At 50.6% G+C, this 23,501-nt stretch overlaps 1 protein-coding gene across 3 annotated transcripts in view; it reads right to left on the bottom strand.

Moving 5' to 3' along the window:
• Positions 1-11,886, bottom strand: part of BEND3 (BEN domain containing 3) — a 33,408-nt gene extending 21,522 nt beyond the window's left edge. The window contains exon 1 of one of the 3 annotated variants that reach the window (XM_072831893.1): positions 11,788-11,886. The gene's annotated coding sequence lies outside the window, so the exon portion shown is untranslated. Of the gene's footprint in view, positions 1-385; positions 727-10,640; positions 10,728-11,787 lie in introns of those variants that run through there. The other 2 variants (XM_072831892.1, XM_072831894.1) reach the window with 2 other exon arrangements.
• Between the last annotated feature and the right edge of the window lie 11,615 nt (positions 11,887-23,501).

Below are 23,501 nucleotides of genomic sequence, written 5' to 3'. Positions count from 1 at the left end.
AACAAAATCCCGAAGTACAAAAGGACATGCGGCTTAAAAGCCCACTGTCCCCGGGTCCCCAGGAGCCTCTGGGCAAGCGCGGCCGGTGCTGGGGTGCTGGGGTGCTCGGGGGCGGTCCTGCCGCAGGGGGACCGGTCGGCGCCTGCACCTGGGCCGCAGCCGCAGCCTTGACACCACGGACATTGGACATTTTGAAAATCAGCTTGGTCTTTTCTTTTTTTTTTCTTTTCGGAAAGCCAGTTTACGAGTATATTCAAGACCCTTGGAAGGGTTCCGTGAGATGAGAACGGTTTTTATACCCACTGCGCTCTCGCTGCCCCTTTCCTCTCCCGCGGAGGAGAGCTTTCCAGAGGCTACAGGACATGGTATTTTGCAAAAGACTGACCTCCGAGGCCGACAGGCAAATTCAGCTGTCTTCTATGAGGTCCGATATTCAAGAGAGTTGCCAAGAACGTAAACAGCACAGGGGCGCCTGGCTCGCTCAGTCAGCCGAGCCTGTGACTCTTGATCTCGGGGTTGTGAGTTCAAGTCCCACATCAGGTGTAGAGATGACTTTAAAAATAAATTTTTTTTTTTAAGATTTTATCTTTATGAGAGACACAGAGAGAGAGAGAGAGAGAGAGGCAGAGACACAGAGGGAGAAGCAGCCTCCATGCAGGGAGCCCGACATGGGACTCGATCTTGGGTCTCCAGGATCACACCTTGGGCTGAAGGCAAGTGCTAAACCGCTGAGCCACCCGGGCTGCCCAAAATAAAATCTTTAAAAAAAAAAAAAAAAAAGAACATAAACAATACCAATCTTTTCACTAAGATTTTTTCTTTGGAGGGGAAGAATAGTTACCTTTCATTAAAATATTAATGTTACCTTTCATAAATTAATAAGTTACCTTTCATAAAATATTAATCCATTAAAATAATATTTTATTATTGACACTACCTTTTAATATTATGGTTGTTTTTAAATGACTTTTTAAAAGATTTTATTTATTCATGAGACACACAGAGAGAGAGAGAGAGGCAGAGACATAGGCAGAAGAAGCAGGCTCCCTGCAGGGAGCCCGATGTGGGACTGGATCCCAGAACTCCAGGATGACGCCCTGGGCCAAAGGAAGGCGCTCAACTGCTGAGCCACCAGGGGTCCCTGTTTTTAAATGATTTAACAAATATTTAAACACTTCTCCATTTTAATTTCTTTAAAAAAAATTTTTTTAAAGACTTTCATTTATTCCTTTATTTAGAGAGAGAGAGAGAAAGCATGCAAGCAGGGGGGAGACACAGATGGAGAGAATCCTAAGCAGACTCTGCACTAAGCATGGAGCCCGACATGGGGCTCAATGCCACGACCCCGAGATCACGACCTGAGCGAAAACCATGACCCGGATGCCCAACCGACTGAGCCACCCAGGCGCCCCTCCATTTTACTTCCAGCACAGTAAATATTGACAGATATAACCCATATAAGCCAAGGCTCTTGGGGTCTTCAGTGATTTTTTTCAGCATATAAAGAGATGCTGGAACTGGAAGGTTTAGGATCCTGTTCCTTCTTTTTCCACTTAATGTATCATGGAAACTCCTCTATCACTGTTTTTTCTAGTTTGAACTAGAAACTTTGAACTAGTTTCTAGAAACTAGAAACTGCTTCCCCCCGGAAGCAGACTGGGTGACAAGGACCCAGAGTGAGTAGCTTCTCTGGGAGGGGACGGTGAGGGCCACGGTAGTGTGCTTCCGTGGGGAAGGAGCGCCCCGTGTACAGGTAGGGCTGAGGGCACTAGAGGGGCGGCCCCCTGTGCCCATCGGGGCCAGCTCCCGGGGTGCAGGCGCACTATGCCATTCTCTGGGACCCCTCTCCCCACTGCCCTGCACGCTCAGAGGAGAATCCATACTTTACACTGTGTAGAAGATGCCGCGTGGAAAGAACTTTACAGTAAACTAACTTCTCTAACAATCCTATGAGGTAGGGACTCCTGTTGGTCTCATTTTACACGTTTGGAAACTGAGGCACGCTTTTAGAGACAAAAAGGACCTTGGAGACGATCTCGTTTCCCACGTCTGGGATCCCAGGCTCAGGAAGGCTGGGAACATGCTCAAGCCTCCCTGCCCGGGGCTCTGGGGAGCACACCCCCCACTGTGTGCCAGCGGGGGCACTGTCCTCTGCAGGGGACGACGGACCACACAACTTCTTTACAGGGACTGATCGCAAGCAATCCAAGTAGAGACAGAGGGCCTGGATAAGGAAGACGGGACTCTGGGAACCTCTGTCAGAGGGGAGGATGGGTCAACACTGTAAGATAAAAGTAACAGGAAGGAAAGAGCACTCAGAACCCCAAGGTTCGGAGATATTACATTAGGGTTTCCATAACAACCATAACTCACTCAAATCTAGTAAACACGGGCCGCCTGCCACAGCTGCGCAGCCCACCAATGCTCACCGTTTTGCAACCTGGATACAAATAATTTCCAGCTCTGACATATACTTACCAGACTTTTCTCTTTTGCAGGGTGGGTAGAGGAGAGAAATAACATTAAAGCAAATTCTAGGGGGAGAAAGAATCTACTTTGAAAATAACTTTGTAAGGGACGCCTGGGTGGCTCCGCCGCCGTTGAGCATCTGCCTTTGGCCCAGGGCGTGACCCCAGGGTCCCGGGGTCGAGCCCCACCTCCGGCTCCCGCATGGAGCCTGCTTCTCCCTCTGCCTGTGTCTCTGCCTGTCTCTCTGTGTCTCTCATGAATAGGTGAATAAAATCTTTAAAAAAAAGAAAAGAAAAACTTTGTCAATGTTTAGCTGGGCAAATCTTGATCTTTCTCATCACCTTCTGCTTATAAGGGCCTATACCCAAATCCTTCTGTCACCTGCGGAGCCTCAGGCACTTGGAAGTTCTGATGTGCAGCGGCCACACTGAGGAAGGCAGAGGATCTCAGGCCAAGCGCAGGCAGGAATGAGTGTTAGCCTGAGGGTGGAAATCCTGGTGCAGAAGCCCTCCACAGCCATCAGCTGTTATTATTTACTGATAAACACAAAAGTTGCAGAGAAAGTGGGAGAGACAACAAACTGAATGTGACCTGGAATGAGATTCCCCACAGATCACCATTGTTATTTCCATTATACAAAGTTAGGAAGTCAACTTCCACACATTTTCTCAACACACGAATTCGACACCTCAATTGACAGAAGAGCTGAGCATTAAATTATGTGTAAAGATTCAAAATCAATTGTTCATTACAGGGCCAACCCAGTCAATAATAACATACTTCAAAGTTCGCTGGGGATATGTCAACTGCGTAATTAAAAACTGCCATAAAGCAGCTGGAAGGAAATATGCCAAAATGTTAATCACCTCCAATTAGGAGATTATGGATGATTTTTTTTCGTAAGATTTCCTTCTATTTTCCAAATGTTCTACAGTGGGCATCCAGTTCTTTGAAAATGAAAAAGAAACTTTCAAAAATGAAAAAATAAGAAGTATTACAATATGAAAACAGCACAGGCCCAGGCTATATTCTAACTTAGGCCTACAAACAACTAGATGCTAGTTATGTAAGATCAAATCATTTTAACTTTTAAACATTTAAAATGCTGATAATCTAAGAAACGAGAGAACAACTGACAAATCAGGAAAAACCTTTCATTTCATAACTGTCTCTGAATTATTGCCTCTGAAGGTAGAAAATGCTCCTCAGTGTAGGGAGGAGAGATTAGGAAAAAGTCTCAGCTCATAAGCCTGGGTGTGAATAAGAAGGTGAAGAGATCAGTTCTGAACCATAAGGAAATGTCATTTCCTAGCGGGTATATTATAGGCTCGGAGATTTGCCCGATACTTGAAGGGTTTTCAAAATAAGGCCAATTTTATGGGAAGAAAAAAAAAAAAAAAAAAACCCAACAAGACCAAAAAACCAGAGCACGGTCTTCTGAATCAGGGATGGAAGGCCAGGTCACTGGAGGGTTTGTGGCTGGCTGGGGAAACCAGTGGACTGGCCGGAAGCTTAGCAAGTTCACCAGGGCAGGGGCCTCCCTTTTGGGGTTTCTGTGCTCTGCATGACAACTGTTAAACGTGGCCCTTTCTTCAGCCTGTTCTCTGGTGTCCGAGAGATGTTCAGACCCGCCTCTGGGATCCTCCTCCCAACTCCTCAAAACTGGCCCCAACTGGGCAAGCAGAGGCCTGCTCTGAGGGGCCTGGCTGCAGGGACAAGCAGCGGGACGTAGAGGGGAGAGGGCAGGTCGGGAGGTCTGCAGAGCTGAGGAGCGGCTGAGCCAGAGAAGGGAAGGTGTGCTGAGGGCACTGGTTCAGGTGGGTAATAAGGACCTGACTTGGGGAATCCTTGTTGAGAGCTGAACACAAGCCACAGCAGGGAGAGCGGGGGTGACCTGGGGTGGGGACTCCTTGCCAAAGCCCCACTGCCTTTACAGGGGCACGGTCTCCTCCCTGAGTGTCCCACAGGTGTGCAAAGGACAACGCGCTCCCGTGCTGCTCAGCCGGGGCTGGGAGTGGCCAGGGGTCCTCTCCAGCACGTTCCTCCCGGAGAATCTGCGCCCGTGGGAGCAGGGAGGCGCCAGGGCCTGCGGCCGGCCAGGGCTCGCACAGGACCAGCAGCGGCCCAGAAATGGGAAGTACTTGGGCTTCCTGAAACCTCGAGGTTCGGGGCGCAGCCAGCTGACTCAGGACTCCGGCCCTCTCCCTCGGAAACGGCCGCCGAACGCGGCGCAGGCCACCGGGCTGAGGTGTGGTCCGGAAGACCAGGCCCCTGCGGCCCCGATCGGATCCTCCGCACCTCCCAAGGCCCGTTTCCAGAGCAGGGAGGCCAACTCTCCCCGGCGGAAGGGCTGCTTGAGAACGTGAGGCCCAGAAGAGCCCTGGGCTGGGAGCCGGAGACCCCGCAGCCGGTGGCTCAACAGTGTCGCCTCACACAAAGGCTAACGCCGAGGAAATACGCTCGGATCCGTTCCGAGGTATCCCGTGGAAGACACACTCAGGACTTAAGTTTATGGTCTAACAAAAACTCACCTCATCCCTTTCACAGCCGTCACAACTGATCTGACTTTGTGACACTCGTCATAGTGATTTTATTTATTTTTTAAGTGTATGTATCTTTTTTTTACGATTTTATTTATTTATTCCTGAGAGACACAGAGAGGCAGAGATAGGCAGAGGGAGAGGCAGGCTCCCTGTGGGAAGCCTGACGCGGGACTCGATCCCGGGACCCTGGGATCACACCCTGAGCCAAAGGCAGATGCTAAACCGCTGAGCCACCCAGGGATCCCCCAAGTGTATGTATTTGAGAGAGAGAGAGAGTGAGAGGGAGCAGAGCAAGCGAGAACATGAGTGGGGGGGTGGGGGCAGAGGGAGAGGGAGAAGCAGACTCCCCGCAGGGCAGGGAGCCCCAGGTGGGGGCTCGATCCCAGGATCCTGGGATCAATGACCTGAGCCAAAGGTCACTGACTGAGCCACCCAGGCGCCCCTGTCAAATCGACTTTAAAAATTAAGCACAGGAAAGGAGGACAACAGCTCACATTCTGCAGTGCTGGCTCCTCGGTCTGTTTTACATATTAACCCACGGAATCCTCACAAGAGCCCTCTGATTTTGCAGGTGGAGAAGCAGGGAGAGCAGCGGAGAAGGCATCAGAGAAAGCAAAAAGAGGGAAGGAAGCAGGGTGGACTCAGGCTCCTCATTGGAGCCTTCCAGAAAGAGCTGGACCAAATGGGGCAAGGCCATCCCACACTCTGCCTCCTGCCTTCCCACTGAGCGCCGGTTTGCAGGCTGGGCTCTGATGCTGAGCAAGCCACCTGGCCAGATGGGCCCTTGGACCACCAGAGTAGGGACAAGTGCAGCTGATCCCGAAGAAAAGGGAATTCCCTACTGAACTCTAGGGTTAGAAAGATTCGGGTTAAAACCCTGGCTCCGCCTCTGTTCAGCTTATTAACACCCGGGACAAGTTGCTTACCAGGCCCTGGTTCTTTCTTCTGTAAAATGGAGCTCAACACACTACACTACCCCGAGAATTTTTGCAAAAACTACAAAGGAGAAAATGACTGGCACATTGCATTTAGTGAATGTTATCCGATATAAACCTTTAAAAAAAAAAAAAAGAAAAGATTTTCAGAGTCATCTTAACAGTGGATATATTTTAAAGCTGCAAAATTAATATGGCTCAAAGCTTTTAAAAGTTTAGTAACTTAAAATAAAAGTTTAGTAATTTTTCTTTTAAATAAAAGGCACAGCAAAACTAACTGGAAGGGGATGAAATCAAATAAAATACTCTCCCTAAGGACAGAAGGAATGTTCCCATGCCATCTGCTCTTGCGGGGCTCGGGTCTCTGCGTTTACAGGACCGGCTGGGAGTCCTGGGGCTCTCAGAACTCGGCCCTCTTGGCAGTGGCATCCTGCCCCTGGGACTTGCAGGACATGTTTGCAATTTGTTTTTATTTTTAGACACATCTGCAAATGCAGTCTGAAAAATACCAGTCCTCGCAAAAACCAGGGCAATTTTCCCCCGAGTGTTCTAGAGCTGTAATTGTTGCTGCCTTCCTTAGAGCACAACCACGTCTTCCAGCATGCCTGCCTGCGGTCCGGCCTGAGCGTGACTGCGCGTGACGCCCTCCTCGGCTAGGCCATGGCTAGGCCGTTACCGTTAGCACCTTCCTGGGGCCCAGGAGGGGTCCCTTCCTCAGACATCAACCTGTAAGAGGCACCAGACTTACAACTTTAACCTGGGCACCCAGAAGCTGGGGCTCAAGGAGGAAAAGAGGGCCAGCACACCCCAGCAGTCACCCATGTGACTGACTGTACAGTGGTGACTAATTTTCCTAGGAGGTACAAGCTGAGTTTGCTCTGTACTTCCCACTTTTTCGAGTGCATGGTCTTGTGACCACATGAGCTAATTAGAGGTGGGGCAGAGTCTGGTGTAAATACCCCCCCAAGCCCAAGCCTCCGGCCTTCCATTCACCAGCTTCCATGCTCAAACCCACGGCCAGGGGCCGGCTCCACTGGAGGAGCAGGTGACTCTCCAGCTCTGGGGTGTGAGCTTGAGCCCCAGGTTGGGTGGAGACAGGACTCCTATAAATAAAAACTTAAAAATTTAACCAATAAGTAATTTATTCAAACTGAGCAATCAGTGCCCTTATAGATACTGATGCAACTGCATTTCACTGCCCACTGATACTGAAAATGAGAGGAGCGGGGCCACTGGTAGAGAACAAAAAACTAAGAGGATTGACTTCAAAACCCGTGTTTCAAGCTGGATTGAAAAGGAGGTGTGGGCAGGTTACCAGGTGAGCTGCTGAGAAAAACTCAGCGCTAAAACAATCACTCGGGGGCGGCTGGGGGCTCAGTCAGTTAAGCGTCTGCCTTCGGCCCAGGTCATGATCCCAGGGTCCTGGGACCGAGCCCCATGTCAGGCTCCCTACTCGGCCAGGAGTCTGCTTCTCCCTCTCCCTCTCCCTGCCACTCCCCCTGCTTGTGCGCTCTCTCAGTCAAATAAATAAATAAAATCTTTTAATAAATTAGTAAGTAAAACAAAAGTAAAAGGTCCGATCACTTAGTGACTAACACGCCAGGCATGAACCACCACTCCAAGTAAAATAGCACCTCTCCTGTTTGACATATGGAAGGCCCGATGCCAGCACGGAACACTCTTAGCATGGCATGTGGGGGTCATGTGTGGCAGCTAGTTCCAGAAACCACATGAGCTCTGAGCTGAAATAATGTTGCAAGAAATACTGGGGAAGGCGAGGGGTGGGGGAGCGCAAGAACAACTGTCCAATCTGAACGGGGAAAGAAACAACAAGACCAAAGTGATGCTCACAAAGCACATAAAATATCCCATTTGGGGGGGTGTGTGTTTTTACGTGACATTAAATCTTATTAAGGGGCACCTGGGTGGCTCAGTTGGTTAAGCATCTGCCTTTGGCTCAGGTCATGATCCCAGGGCCCCGGGATCGAGTCCCGCATCGCATCTGGCTCTCTGCTCAGCGAGGTGCCTACTTCTCCTTCTCCCTCTTCCTCTGTGCTCTCTCTCAAATCAATAAAATCTTTAAAAAAACAAAAACACTGGGGCACATGGGTGGCTCAGCTGGTTGGGCATCTTCCTTCAGCTTGGGTCATGATTCCAGGGTCCTGGGATCGAGTCCCCACATTGGGCTCCATGCTCAGTGGGGAGTCTGCTTCTCCATCTGCCTCTCCCCCTGCTTGTGTTCTCTCTCCTTTTCAAATAAATAAATAAAATCCTAAATATATATATCTATGTCATACAGTAAGATTTCCTCTCTGGGGGGAGGGGTGCACAGTTCTGTGAAAGATAACCACATATATACATCCCTGTAACCACCAGCAAGGGGAGGATACAAAGTCCCATCAACCAGAAGATCAATTCTACAAATAATTCCCCAAACTTCCTTTAGCCGGCAAGTAGCACAATGAATAATAAGGGGAGCAACTATAATTCACCACCTGTCATCACAATCAGGTGCCAGGAAAAAAAAACGCTACACCCCAACCTCCCATACACTAAACACCAAGTTATTTTTGCTGGTTGGCTAGCAACCTTCTTGTGTTTCTCCATTATAAAATTCTGAGGTATTTAAAAGACACATCCCCAGATTTTTCATCGTGGTGTCAATTCAATTCATAAAAGCTTCTTGTTTCCTTCCTCATTGCTTCAGGGGCTTTTTTTTTTTTTTTTTTTTCAGTCAGTTCTAAAAAGCGGCAGGTGGGACGTGATGCAGAGATTACATTTTCACCTAATCAAATCTGTCAGGGTTGATTCTAATTTTTCTCTTCGTAATTATTACACACACTGCAATTCCTCCGCTCCTGCAAAGGATGCTTAGGAACCTGGAAGTGACCAAAAGGGGGACGGTATTGATAAACGGGGCAACGTGGTACACCCATCAACAGGTTATTGGGATGATCATCCTACTAGGTCCTAACTGGTCCCTCTTCTTTGCTGTAACTAAAGGGAAGGTCATAAAACTTTTGTTACATTACTTCATGGAGGGAATAGGTGTCTCCAGTAAAATAAGTAAGTAAATATTAAAAAAAAAAAAAAAAAACCACATTCAGTGGTGGGAGTTTTTACGTGACCGATATTAAATGCTCTGGTTTGATCCGTGAATCTCATTTCAAGGGCCACGCGGACCCCAGGGGACCCCCGGGCAGGGGTGGGCTGCACCGGCCCCGGCCTCCTTGTGGAACCCAAGAGGCTCTCCACTCCTTTGGCAAGTGTTTACTGAGCACCTACTGCACCATCAGGCACCGGGTTAGTGGCTGGGGATGCAACGCGGGGAGGACGCGGGAGTGTGCAGGCGCCTCTGCAGGGAGGGCGAGGGCCTGGCGGGGTCCTCTAGGGTGATATGAAACCGTGAGCTACGGACGGGTGATTAACCAAAACAGAACAAAAACCGAGGGGGTGGGGGTGCGGATAACAAAAGAACCTCCTCCTTTCCTCTCTCAGACACCCCAGCCGGCGGAGAGCTCACTCCCTGGCCTCAGTTTCCCGCAGCCACAGCTCCCCGGCGCGGCGGCCCGTCACAAGTCCCTTTGGGAAGTTGAACATTAGCAGCCGCGCCCCGTGCACCTCGCCCGGTAGCCGGTGCGGGATGGGGGGGGGGGGGACAGGGTCCCAGCCGGGCCACCTGGGCCGCCGCCCTCTCACCCCCGTACAAACACCTCGTTAAATAAAGCAGAGCCAAGGCCCCCCCCGGGGGAGCTGCAGCCCAGCTCGCGGCCGGGCGAGGGCAAAGCCTGCGTGGGAACCCGCGTCTGCAGCGAGAGGGAAGGGGGCGGCGAGCAGCGGCGGGCGCCCGGGCTGCACCCCGCGGGGCCGGGAAGGCCTCGCGCCAGGCCGGGTGCGCACACCCAGGGCGCCGGGCCCGCCTCCAGCTCCCGGGCAGCGGGAAGCGCGAACTGCGCCGTGGACGGCCCGGGGCGGGGGGGGGGGGGGGTGCTGCGCCCCCTGGCGGCGGGGCCCGTGCCCGCCCGCTCCCGGCCGCCGCCGCCGCCGCCGCCGCCGCCGGCCCAGCTCCATTTGCAGACTCGGGAGGCAGCGTCCCTGCGAACGGGGGCTCCTCCGGCCTCCGGCTCCCCGCTCGGCGGCGCCCTCCAGTCCCCGCCCCCTGCGCCCGCCCCGACACCCCCTCGCACACGCCGAGCCGTGAGCCCCGCCGCAGCCCCGCCGAGCCCAGCGCCGGCTCCGCCGAGCCTTCCGGCCGCCGCGGCCGCTCCATCGCGGCGCCGGGCGGGGGTGCGGGGCCCGCGCACGGCGCGAGTGGGGCGGCGGCGGCGGCGGCGGCGGCGGCGGCGGCGGCGGCGCGGGCCGTTCCACTCCGCGTCCCCCCGCCCGCCGGCGCGCGCTGCCCGAACGCCATGGAGCCGCCGCGCTCCGCGCTCCGAGCGGGCACAAAGGGGCGCGCGGCACAATGGGCGCGGCGAGCCCGTGGGGCCCCGGCGGCCCGGCCCGGCCCGGCCCGCGGGGGGGTGGGGGCGCCGCTCCCGGCGGGCGCGCTCCGGGCGGCCCCCTGCGCGCCCCCTGCCCGGCCCTGCCCGGCCCTGCCCCGGCTCCCGCCGCCCCGGCCGCGGCCCCCGCTCCCGCCCCCGCCCCCGCCCCCGCCCCGGCACGGGCGCCGCAGCCCGGTCCGCGCCGCACTCACCTGGGGCGCGAGTTGTGTACTTCGCCGAGCGGCCCGCGCCGAGGCCGGGCGCCACGTGGGGGTGGGGGGGTGGGGGGCGCGGGCCGGGGGCGGGGGCGGGCGGCGCGGCCCGGGAGGCGCTGGGGGCGGCGGGAGGGCGCCGTGTATTTTCCCCTCTTTGTGTGTGTCCGTGCGCTGCGCTCTCGCGTGACGTGACGGGACTCCGTGTGTCATTTCCGCACAAGGACACAGGAGCCCCCGCTGCAGTGGAACCACAACCCCTCCGCCCCCACCCCGCCCGCCCCTCCCCTCCCCCTCAGCGGGGCACACGCGGGACCGGCGGCGGCGGGGGCTGGGGCGGGGGCGGGGGCTGGGGCTGGGGCTGGGGCGCGCCCCGGGGACCCGCCGGCCCCGCGCTCGTCGGGCGCCGCTGCACGTGGGCCCGCGCGGGGCGGGGCGGGGCGGGGGCCGCGGACCCACGGCGCGCCCCGGGGCAGCGCGGCCGGCAACGTGCCTGCGCGCCGCGTGGCCGCCCCCCGCGAGCCATGGCTCCCAGCGCGGTGGCCCAGCCCCGAGGAGTTGGACCTGAAAAGCCTCTTTTTCCACTTTTTTTTTTTTTTTTTTTTTTTTTTTGCCCCTCCGCGGGACGGCGACTGTGCGAGGCGTCTCCTCCCCTCGCGCCCGCGTCCCTGCCCGGTGGGTGGCAGCCCGGCCGTGGCCCTCCCCTCCCCTCCCCTCCCCTCCCCTCCCCTCCCCTCCGGGCGGGGGTTCCCGCGCCGCGATGCGCACAAAGACCTGGGGGCGCCGGGACCCCGCACCCCACCCCCTCCGGGGGGGCCCCGGCCCGGCCCGCCTGCAGCCCGGCGGGGGCGCGGGAGACGCCGGCCCTGGCCACTGCCCCGGGCGGGGGGGCCGCCCCCCGGGGGGGGGGGAGCCCGAGCCGAGCCGAGCCGAGCCTCGCAGCCCGAAAGTTTCGGGGTGTTTGAGGCGGACGCGGCCCGAGGCTCCGGAGCGCGCGCTCGCAGCCCCGAGCACGGAGCGGCCGCGGGGTGTCCGCGGTCACGAGCCCCCCGCGCGCTGGGCCGGGGCCGAGCCCAGCCTCCCCTCCCCTCCCCTCCCCTCCAGCTCCGGGCGCCGTGGGTTGCAAGTTGGCCGACCCGAAACCTACCCCTCGGGCATTCTCTGAAGTCCCGGGGACTTGCAAGGGGTGTGGCGTGTGAAGGTCAGGGAAGCCCGATCCAGCAGTTGAAACCACGTTTACGTGTTAGGCAAACAATGAGGATGTAGGTGTTTTGTGCGTGTGCGTGTGCGTGTGTGTGTTTTCCTAACTCTTTTAATTTGCCGGTCGGAGTAAAAAATATAAAAAGAAAAATGCAAATGGTCCCATCTGCTGCTCACAGCTGACTGGCTGCAAGGGAGGACCATGTGGCCCAGCCCCGCGCGGCCACCGAAGGTAGTAGAATGGATTTTAAAAGAAGGCAGATGCCGGCTCCGTGCAGCCCGGTGGCGGGGACGCTCTGAATGCCGCAGACTTCGGGATTACCGACTCCTCCTCCCGGCCACTCCCGTTGGGGATTCGGTCATTATGCAAGTTTCCTCCCTTCGGGGCTGAAATCAAAAGACACGCGGTTATCTGAGACCTTGGAGGAACTCCGTGGAACCTTCTGGAGCTGCATTTGGATAGCCCCATTCGGAGAGGAGTCAGGACTAATTGCTATGCAAAATTAGCAAGCCTCCGGGAGTAACCGAGCTCTGCATCCAGGGGGTGCTTTTATAAAAGAATCTATACGTGCTCAGTGTCATTCAAAACAGGATGATGAAAAGAATGGGGCCGAGATAGCAGCCCTTCAAATTCAAAAGACTTGAGACGCCCTATCTACATTTTAAAATAGGGCGGGGGGAGGAAGGGAGGAGGACCGCTCGGGGGTGAATGGTTAATTTATACATTCCCAGAGGACGGAATGGAGGCGCTTCGATTTCTGCCGGGAACTTGACTTTTTTGCACTCGCACATTAAATAACACGTATGATCCACTGCCTCGCTTGACTCGCTTAACAGATACAGCAGTTGTAGTCTCACCTTCAATGTAATGTGACAGTTATAATTAGAATTTAAAGAGTATAAATTGCATTTCATTAGTTCGGTTTTCTAGGATTTCCCAGTAGAAGAGTTAGGAAGACTTAAGAGCAGCGTTTAAGCTCACTTTGCATTTTTAAACCGCTCTGCAGCAGTGGTTTAAAAATGTAAAATGACCTTGTTACGTTTTTACAAAGGGGATTAGATGAGATGGGTGTTGTGAAGAGCTGTGTCTTTGGCTAGCCCTTCCCGGTAACAAGTGAGGTGTTTAAAGATAAATAATAAAACAGTAGAAATAAAATAAGAGAAACCAACAGTTGTTTTGTGCATATCTGAAACCAAGGATTTTTTTTTTTTCAAATGCAGTAATTGTCTTAATAAATAGCATCCATGACGAGCAGAGGGCTTACCTTATGGCTAACATTTTAAAGCATCTCTCTTAGGAAAGGACAAAGTGACCTTGAGTGTTATTGTAAATTACATATCTTAATTTGCATAACTCGGCCGCTCTACTTAACAAAGTAAACTGTTCCTTCCAAAAGAGTTATTAACTGAAATGGATATCATTGCCATCTAGGAAGGGAAATCGCCCGCCTTCAAAGGGTTTTGTAGGTTTTTTGTCCTGTTGTGTGGGAAAATCGTACATGAAGGTGAAAACAGCACCTGCACTGGAATAGTTGTATCACACTTATTTTGGAGGCTTTAAAAAATAATAGGTCTAAAAAAAATAATAGGTCTGAAAGTGCGAGCAGATGAAAGTGATGCCTTCTGAAAAAATAAGAATGAACATGGAGTAAGATGGGGAGAAGAATGAGGCATGAAAAACCATTCTTGCTCAACATGACCCTAAGAAGTCAGTAGGGGTGACGGTTCCTGGTTGGTGGGGATGTGTATAAAGACCTGAAAAAAAAAAAAAAAAAGAAACCCTGAATTTTAGATATCTGCCTGATTGGAAATTTCTTAATTATAAATGCATTTTTCAAGTTTTCAAATTAGAGTTGCTGCAGTTGATCTAATGAGCTCGTTTCCAATTTCACCTGAGTCCAATGCAGCAGGGGGGAATCGGCTACTTGGCCATAGAAGGATTCACATAAAACAGTGTAACAACTCAAAAGGAAAATTATTGCACAGCATTTAATGAAGAATGGGATATATATAATGTAAATATATATATTTGAGAGTGGCAGACAGATAGGCATTAGGTTTCAGATATCTTTTAACTGCTATTCTAAAGGTTTCTGTCATCGCTAAAATATATTTATAGTTGCCAAGACAATATTTAGTAGGGCTTTCTTTTTTCTTCCTCGGTAGTTAAGTCTTAAAACAACGCAACAGATTTCACTGTTACTTGTGAGACATTTCCACTTTATTTCTTGCCTGCTGGATGTATAATTTTGCCAACTCTTCCACTTCAAACACAAGTAGCTGACAGATCCAGATTCCATGAATACTGACAACAGAAAAGTAAGAAGGATAAAAAGTGGGACCACGTATTAACTTTTATTAAATAGAATTTATGGAAAGACACACCTTGAAAAATAACTTGCAAAACTGGCTTTTGTTCAGGGAAATTAGGCTCTGGGAGTTCAGCTTAACCCCTAGTGTGCTGGGGAAGAGGGAAAACTACCCTCCGTGGAATCCAGGGCTGGTAAACGACCCCAATATGGGGGGGAGGGGGGAGCTTAAGTTTTGAATGAAAAAGCTGCAGAGAATTCGTGCTGGGCAGTTCTTCTTCTGTGTTGAAGGACTGTTTAATAATTCATAGCAGGTTTGAGATTTTAAGCACCCAACATAGCCATTAAGATCTGATTTTAGTTGAATTTCTGGCTTGCACAGTAGGATTCTGCAAAAAGAAATGTTAGGAAGAGCGAAAATTGCTGTAATCCCGCTCTCGATTTCAAGCCCTTGAGAAAACAAATGCCAATCTGAACTATAGCTCATTCTCAACTCAGAGCGCTGGCTGGAGGCGGTGCAGCCACCAGGGCCCGCACACCCAGAGGGGCGCCCAAGGGCCTGCAGTCAGGAGTCCCCGCGACGACCACACAGCTGCGACAGGCAGGAAGCAGGGAGCAAGAGGAGGCTGCTTTCCCAGCCAATCAGAGTCCATCAAAAAAAAGAAGAAAAAGGAGACAAAACTATTCTAGAAACTATTCTAGTGCCAATTTTCAAGAAATTATTTCATGCTGTGGGTCAAGACTCCTTAAATGAAATGGTGTATATACATAGATACGCACACATATTTGGTCTTATTTGACCTAAAATGTTTTCTGTACAATGAAACACCTCATAGAAATGAACCCGAAATCCAGTGAGTCTACTTCTAGGAATCCAACCTGGAGAAATACCCAACCAAAGCTACATCTACAAGGATGTTCATTGCAGGATCATACTTAGCACAAAAAAAAAAAAAAAAGAGAGAGAATTTGAAAAATTGTTAAATAAATGACATGCTATGACATACTGTGTAGGCTTTAGAAAGAAAAGCACTCTTTTTTTATGGATACGGAAGCGTAGTCTACGCCGTATTATTGAAAAAAAGGAAAATTGGAGATCTGTTTGAAAGAGGGCTTGGGCGGCCTCCATTTTGACCTCAAACTTTCCAGAGGGTTCTTTTTTCTAGTTTGTCTCTTAGCTCAGGGGGAAGACCCTGAGGGCAGAGCATCCCTTGCTGGGAACCAGAACTACGCCCTGAAGCCATAAGGACCGCCCAGAGCCTACAGAGAATTGACTCCAGGACAAGGATCCATTTGACCTTCACTGCCTGCCTGCAGGTGCCCGCCCACCTCTGCCCCACATTTCCCATATATAAACCTTATATAAGGAGTTCTGGCCCTTTGGAGACAGTCTTGGAGAGGCTAGTCCACTTTCTTCCCGCTTTTGGCCTCACTGAAATAAATTCCTTTCTTGTTCAGGGCCCCTGGCTGGCCCAGTGGGAAGACCATGCAACTCTTGTGCTGGGTCATGAGTTTGGACTCCATGTTGGGTGTAGAGATTGCTAAAAAAATAAATAAATAAATAAATAAATAAATAAATAAATAATCTTTTCTTGTTCCACCACCACTTGTTTCTCTGCCTTTGGGTTTTGTCAGTGGCGACTGGCTCAGCCTGGCCTGTTTGGGACCCTGGAGCCAGTGCTCTCACATCCCGGTGTGCCAGGCTACATATGTATTATATATTTAAAAAAAAAAAAAAATATATATATATATATATATAATATATATTTCAGTGTAATTGAAAAGATCTGGAAGACATGGGGGGCCCCGGTTTCCCCTGAGGTGCAGGATGGTAGGGAGAAAAGAGGGATGTTTGCTTGTTCGAATTATACCTTTGTGTAATGTTGGATTTTGGATTTTATTCCCCCCCCCCCCCGCCCCCCCTGCATCCATTGCTTTTACAGCCCTTTACCGCCTCCCGCAGATTAAAGCCTGAGTCGTCACCGTGGCCTACAGGGCAAAAGTCACCCTGGAGTAGCTAAAAGTCATGCAGAGCTGGTGTGAGAGTCTGGATTTACTCCTGTCACCGGGGTCCCCTTTATCTACATGTTCTTATGACTTAGAGAAAAAAAAGAGAGAGATCTTAATAATAATGCTCCAATAAATAGGGCATTTGACTACAGAATCCATGGCTCCCTTTCCCCAAGCTTCTGAATTCTCAGTCCAGTATTTTTTTTTTTTTTTTTTTTTTTAAGATTTTATTTAGGGGCACCTGGGTGGCTCAGTGGTGGAGTGTCTGCCTTTGGCTCAGGGCATGATCTCGGGGCCCTGGGATCGAGTCCCGCATCTAGTTCCCTGCATGGAGCCTGCTTCTCCCTCTGCCTGTGTCTCTGCCGCTCTGTGTCTCTCATGAATACATAAGTAAATTTTTTTTAATATTTTATTTATTTATTAGAGAGAGAGAGAGAGAGAACGAGTTGGGGGAGGAGAGAGGGAGAGGGGGAAGCCGACTCCCCATTGAGCAGGGAGCCCAACAGGAGACCCAGGGCTGGATCCCAGGACCCTGGAATCATGACCTGAGCCGAAGGCAGATATTTAACTGAGCCACCCAGGTGCCCTCAACCCAGTATTTTAGAGAAGTAACTGTGAATATATCTAAGGATTTCCCTAGAATCATGGCACATTAAGGTCTGAGAAATAATAAATGCCAACTTCTTGATTATACCAATAAGGAAGCTGAGGCAAAAAAGGAGAGGTGGCTTGCCCAAGGCATGTTGGTTTCTGGAACCATGTTTTTGGGTTCCTCTTTCTGACTCCTACCAAAGGCCAAACAGATTAAAAAAAAAAAATCAGAGGCCACAAAAAAGTGAAATATCCAAGGTTTGTGCTTCACGGAGTATATTTATTCAGAACAGCAGCCCCTGCTTCCAGCCTCATCCTTCCATTAGCAACTTGGATCTCTTCCTCGAGGGGCCTCGCCAATCCCAGGTGCAGGCAAGAGGCTCCTGCTCTCTCCTTCCACGGTGCCTTTTCTTGCCCTGTCATAGCAGCTGACTCTGATCTCCCCCCCAAATCCATGTGTTGAAGTCCTAACCCCCAATATATCTCAGAAAGTAACTGGATTCCGAGAGAAACTCAGAGAAGTAGCTAATGTTAGACGAGATCACATGGGTGTGCCCGGGTCCAGGGACTGGTCTCAAAAGCAGAGGGAGAGTCACCAGCCATGCACACGGAGAAAAGGCCATGAGGGGACAGGAAGGGAAGGTGGCAATCTGTTAGCCAGAGAGGGGCCTCAGGAGAAACCCAACCCTGCTGGTACCCTGATCTTGGACTTCCGGCATCCAGGATTATGAGAAACAAAGGTCTGTGGTTAGGGCCTCTGGGTCTGTGATGGTTTGTTAGGTAGGGCAGCCTGAGCTAAAAGGGACACCTGCGCACAGAGAGCTGTAAGTGCCTTTCTGTGAATCCTGGAGGGCAAGGAGGGCAAGACCATGTCCCAACACCCCATCTCCCGGCATCTGGCTCTGTGCCTGGGCCAGTCGATTCTCAACACAAGGATCTGGTAAAAGGATAAATGAATTGCTGTTAGAGACCATGTTCCATTCTTCATCCTTTCTTTTTCCTTTTTTTTTTTTTTTTTTTTTTTTAAAGATTTGATTTATTTATTTGAGAGAGAGAGAACCACGAGCAGGGGCAGGGGCAGAGGGAAAGGGAAGAGCAGACTCCCTGCTGGGCAGGGAGCCCGGATGATGTGAGGCTCCATCCCACAAGTCCAGGATCGTGACCTGAGCTGAAGACAGATGCTTAACTGTGCCACTAAGTCATTCCTTTTTTTTTTTTTTTTGCCCACCACATCCTTTTTTTTAATAGATGAAGAAACAAAGGGTCAAGCATTAGGAGCAGGATGAGTCCTACAGGGTCTATATGAATGGTGCCTCCTGGAAATGTTGCTGTACCTTCTATGGTGTTCTAAGGGAAGCAGCTGATTCACAGTAGGATCTCCACCCCAGGTCTGAACCCAGCCCCCAGCCCCAACCCAGAGCTCCGTGAGGCTCACGGTCATACAGTTCTTCCCATCATTGCCTCGGTCTGCTCAGGCCGCCACAGCAAAATACCACGCACTAGGGGCCCTCGATGACACAAGTATATTTTCACCCATTTCTAGAGGCCGGAAGCCTGCGATCGGAGTGCCAGCCTGGCTGGGCTCTGGGGACAGCTGTCTTCCCGGTTTGCAGACGGCTGGCTACCTTCCCGCTGTGTCCTCACCCGGTGGACAGGCAAAGAGCAAACTCCCTGGGTAGTTGTTCTTAGAAGCGCAGGGGTCCTCTCACGAGGGCCCCACCCTTAGGACCTCATCTCAGCCTCATCACCTCCCAAAGGCCCCATCCTCAAACAGCATTACACCGGGGGTTAGGGCTCCAGCATAGGACGGAGGGACACAGTTAGTTCATAGCAATAGCGCTTGCACATTTAGTCACCCAGTGGGCCTTTGATCACGGATCTGAGAGGAGTGGAACAGGTATATCGCCTCCTCCCAACTCTTGCCGGTTGTTTTGTTTGTTTTTTGAAGATTTCACCTATTTATTCAGGAGAGACAGAAAGAAGCAGAGACATAGGCAGAGGGAGAAGCAGGCTCCCTGCAGGACCCGATCCCAGGATCCCGGAATCCTGACCTGGACCAAAGGCAGACGCTTAACCACTGAGCCACCCAGGTGCCCCAATTCTTCCTATCTTTTTTTTTTTTTTTAATTCATGAAAGACACACACAGAGAGAGAGAGAGAGAGGCAGAGACACAGGCAGAGGGAGAAGCAGGCTCCATGCAGGGAGCCTGATGTGGGACTCGATCCCGGACTCCAGGATCACGCCCTGGGCTGAAGGTGGCACTAAACCGCTGGGTCACCCGGGCTGCCCAATTCTTCCCATCTTTAAACAGATTTTTTAAAAAAACGTCCAGAGAGATTACATGGTTTGTAACTCATTCTTTCATGTAACAAATAATTATTGCAGACCTAGTGTGCACCAGGCTCTAGGTGCATGGGTGGCAACTGGCACAACCTGCTTTACATCCTAAGTGCTAATTCTTCTGCTGTTTTCCAATTAAGACTAGTCATCTCTCAGTTGAATGACACAAACCAAAAATAGTGCTGAGTAGCTTAGAATTTAATCTTTTCCTTTCAGAAAATTCCATTCCACTCTAAGACACATAGGAGTGCTAGGGCACCCCCTTCCTGCTCAGGCTGGGCATTTCTACCTCCTCTGCTGGTGCTTTTTTTTTTTTTTTTTAAGATCTTATTTATTCATTAGAGACACAGAGACACAGGCAGAGAGAGAAGCAGGCTCCACGCAGGGAACCCGACGTGGGTCTTGATCCTGGGACTCCTTGATCACAACCTTGGCCAAAGGCAGGCGCTAAACCACTGAGCCACCCAAGGATCCCCCTGCTGGTGCTTTTGAGGCTTCTATAGTCCCTGGCAGTGCCTGTTCTTCCTTCAAAGCTTTCTCTGTTGTGTTTTCACCACCCTCTTCCCTGCCAGAGGTAGTAGCACCCAGGTCTATGCTCCCACCTAGGCCTCATTTGCAGACAGCCCTTATCTCAGCCTAACTGGTCGGACTTGGTTGTACTGTTATTCACGCCTTCCATGCCACACTTGTACTGGACTCCACGCTGCTTCAGAATGTGTGTCACACCTTCCGTGGCCTTCCACAGTAGCTATCGCAGGTGGCTCTTCCCGGCTGTGACCCTGACACAGGCACTGGATATTCTGGCCGACTGGACTGGGGGCGAAGGCTCGAAATGTGAGTTCAAGGCTGCATGGGGATGATGACGCCAGGCCTTCCTGAGGGCCCCAGACCTGCTCAAGAGGAGGACTCTGAAGTGCATGATGACAAAGCCACACAACCGAATCTTCTCTTTTAAAAAAGTATACAGAGGGGGCGCGTGGGTGGTTCAGTGGTTGAGCATTTGCCTTCGGCCCAGGGTGTGATCCCAGGGGCCCAGGATCAAGTCCCACATCGGGCTCCCTGCGTGGAGCCTGCTTCTCCCTCTGCCTGTGTCTCTGCCCCTCTCTCTCTTTGTGTGTCTTTCATGAATAAATAAAGTCTTTAATAAATAAATAAATAAATGTTTTAAATCTTCCCTTTTATTTCTAAATATTTATTTATTTATATAAATTTACACATATTAAATACATATATATACACACACACACACACACACATTATATATATAAACTATACAGAGGTGCCTGGGTGGCTCAGTTGAGCATCAGACTCTTGGTTTAGGTTCAGGTCATGATCTCAGGGTCACTGGGATCGAGCCCAGCGTCAGGCTCTGGGGTCACCAGGAGTCTGCAGGAGATTCTCTCCCTCTTCTTCTCTCCCTGCTCATGCACACCCACTCTCTCTCAAAAAAAAAAAATTTTTTTTTTAATTATAATAAAAAAATGAAAAATATACAGGTTGGATGGTGTTTTTCTTTCCTAGGGTAGGGCCGCCATAACAAAGTACCACAAACTGGGTGGCTTAGAACGTCAGAAATTCAATACCTCACAACTTGGGAGTCAAGAAGACCAAGATCAAGGTGTTGGCCAGGTTGGGTCTTTCTGAGAGCTGGGAATGAGCTTCCAGAATGAGCTTCCAGAATGAGGTTCCAGACCTCTCTCTTAGTTTCTGGTAGCTTCGGGTGTTCCTCGGCTTGTAGATGAAATTCTCCCTATGTCTTCACATCGTCTTCCCTCTGTACGTGCCTTCTCTGTGCCCAAATTTCTCCTTTTTATATTATTTTTTGAAAGATTCATTTATGTGAGAGAGGGACAGCGGGTGTGCGCATGCATGCGTGAGGGAGGGGGAGGGGCAGGGAGAGAGCTCCTCATGCAGACTCTTGCTGAGCGCAGAGCCCAGCGTGGGGCTACATCCAATGACCCAGGAGCTCATGACCTGAGCTGAACCAAGACTTGACACTCAACCGACTGAGCCACCTCGGTGCCCCCAAATTTCTTTTTATGAGGAGGCCAGTCATATTGGATTGGAGTCATCCTAATGGCCTCACCTCAACTTGGTCATCTGCAAAGACTCTTTCCACATAACATCACATTCCCAGGACTTCAGTGCCTTTTGGGGGATACACTTCCGCTCATCAAAGATGGGGAAAAGGGCAGCCCGGGTGGCTCAGTGGTTTAGCGCTGCCTGCAGCCCAGGGCATGATCCTGGATCCGTGGCCGTGGCTCAGGGGCATCTCCTCGGCCGGGCCTGCCCCCAGCCACCTTCTGGAAAGCTCCCCCAGCCCCGCTCCTGCCCGCCGCGCCTGCCCTGGAGCCTTGTGCTTCCGCCCCAGATATTTTGCCCATGGCTCATATCATCCCCTTGCGGGGGCTCCTGCCTTGGGGAACAAAAGCTTGGGGGCGATTTCAGCTTTCTGTTCCATCTCCCGCCTGCCCCAAGACGACAAACCCAGATGGGAACTTCTGCTGGGAGGCGGGGAAGAGAAAGGGGGGAGACAATAGGAGAATAAAAACAGAGATTAATCTCTCAAAAATACGGTCTTGCTCAACATTCTGATTTGAGGTTATCGATAAAGCGGTTTCAGAATTTCTGTGGCTTCTAAGGAAGCGCTAGGAAGGGTCTCCTAGGAAGGAAATCCCAATTCAGCCAATTAGATTCCATTTTTTCACAGTAAAATATCAGTATCGAACAGTGTCTTATTTTATTTTTTTAAAGATCAATATATAAATGACCACATTTCTTTCTTTTTTTAAGATTTATTTATTTATTTATTTATTCATTCATTCATTCATTCATGAGAGACACAGAGACAGAGAGAGAGGCAGAGACACAGGCAGAGGGAGAAGCAGGTCCCACACAGGGGGCCTGACGTGGGACTCGATCCCGGGTCTCCAGGATCACGCCCTGGGCCGAAGGCAGACGCTCAACTGCTGAGCCACCCAGGCGTCCCCAGTGTCTTCTTTATAATACTATAATTAATATCTACTAGTATAGTACCTTGTTTTCCTGATTCTGCCATTGGCAATTTCTGAACTCAATAATACTTTTTTTTTTTTTAAAGATTTTATTTATTTATCCGTGAGAGACACACACAGAGCAAGAGGCAGAGACACAGGCAGAGGGAGAAGCAGGCTCCATGCAGGGAGCCCGATGTGGGACTCGATCCCGGGTCTCCAAGATCAGGCCCTGGGCCGAAAGCGGTGCTAAACTGCTGAGCCCCCTGGGCTGCCCAATAATAAGTTTTTTGGAAAAAAAAAAGAAAAAAGAAAAAGTTGTATCTTGAAGGTTTAGCCATTGAATTAATGTAAACACCCAAGACTGTTATTACTGAGCTGTCATTGGTTTAAAGGACTAACGTTATTACTGAGCCATTACTGGCTTAAAAGACTAAAGCAATGCAACCCTTGTTCTCTGGGAAGATGATAAGTTTGGGGGCAGAAAGTTCAGACTCAAATCACCTTTGTTTCATCATTTTCTTGGGTGGTAGGAGAGAAATGCTGGTCTCACTGTGATACTGATTTGAGTGGGCAGGAGTGGGGCAGGAATATTAGAAATACGCCAGATGAAAATCCTTCACATAAACGAACTTATTACCCTCCTGACCTATATAATCAGCATGGAGCAAAGAGGAATCATTGCCCTCTGGAACTCGCATGTGTGAATTTGAGGGGAAAGGGACCAGAGGAATCCGATAATCTACATTCCCTGCTTCCCTCTGAACATCTCACAGTAGAAATCAGAGAGGCGTGAGGTTACTTTTCTTTAATAAAATTAAAAACAGGTTTTTTTCTTTTTTTTTTTTTAAAGAAGGAAAGTATTAGCACCAGTAGAAATGTAGAAATAAGTGGCATATGCATGGTGGCAGGGAAACTCATAACAAGTTTTGGGACAGATAGGGCACTTATGTTGTGATTCTCTAAGACTCAAACATTTGGTGTTTCCTGAATCCTCTTTCTGGAGATACTGAAGTTTTCAAACGGTATCTATCACAAAATATGTTGCATCCAAGTTGATACCCAATGGTTTAATAACATTTAAGATGTTAAGAAATTAAGACACACCAGAGGTACAGCTCATGTGGCCATGCAAAATCTTTGTATGATGCTTGTTGCAACCCCAGCTTTGAGCAAGTAAACTTTGTACTTGTGGCAACTGCCATTTATTCGGCCTTGACATTAGGTAAGTAAATTATTTCAGTGCCAAAGGGATCTCTCGTCTAGGCTGGAGTAAGTGAATGTGTTTTCCCAATGGCTACGTTCCCAGAGAATTTTTGCAGGGACAGAATTTGGCTGATATCGATCGTGGAGAGAGGTAGGGGAGGCCATTTAGTACCTAAATTGGGGTTGCGCACCCATGCAGTTGGCAGGAGGT

This window comes from Canis lupus, chromosome 7, assembly GCF_048164855.1.
Source record: "Canis lupus baileyi chromosome 7, mCanLup2.hap1, whole genome shotgun sequence".
NCBI lineage: Eukaryota > Metazoa > Chordata > Mammalia > Carnivora > Canidae > Canis > Canis lupus.
The sequence above is the reverse complement of the archived record's forward strand: the minus strand, read 5'-3'. Positions and strand labels throughout refer to the sequence as shown.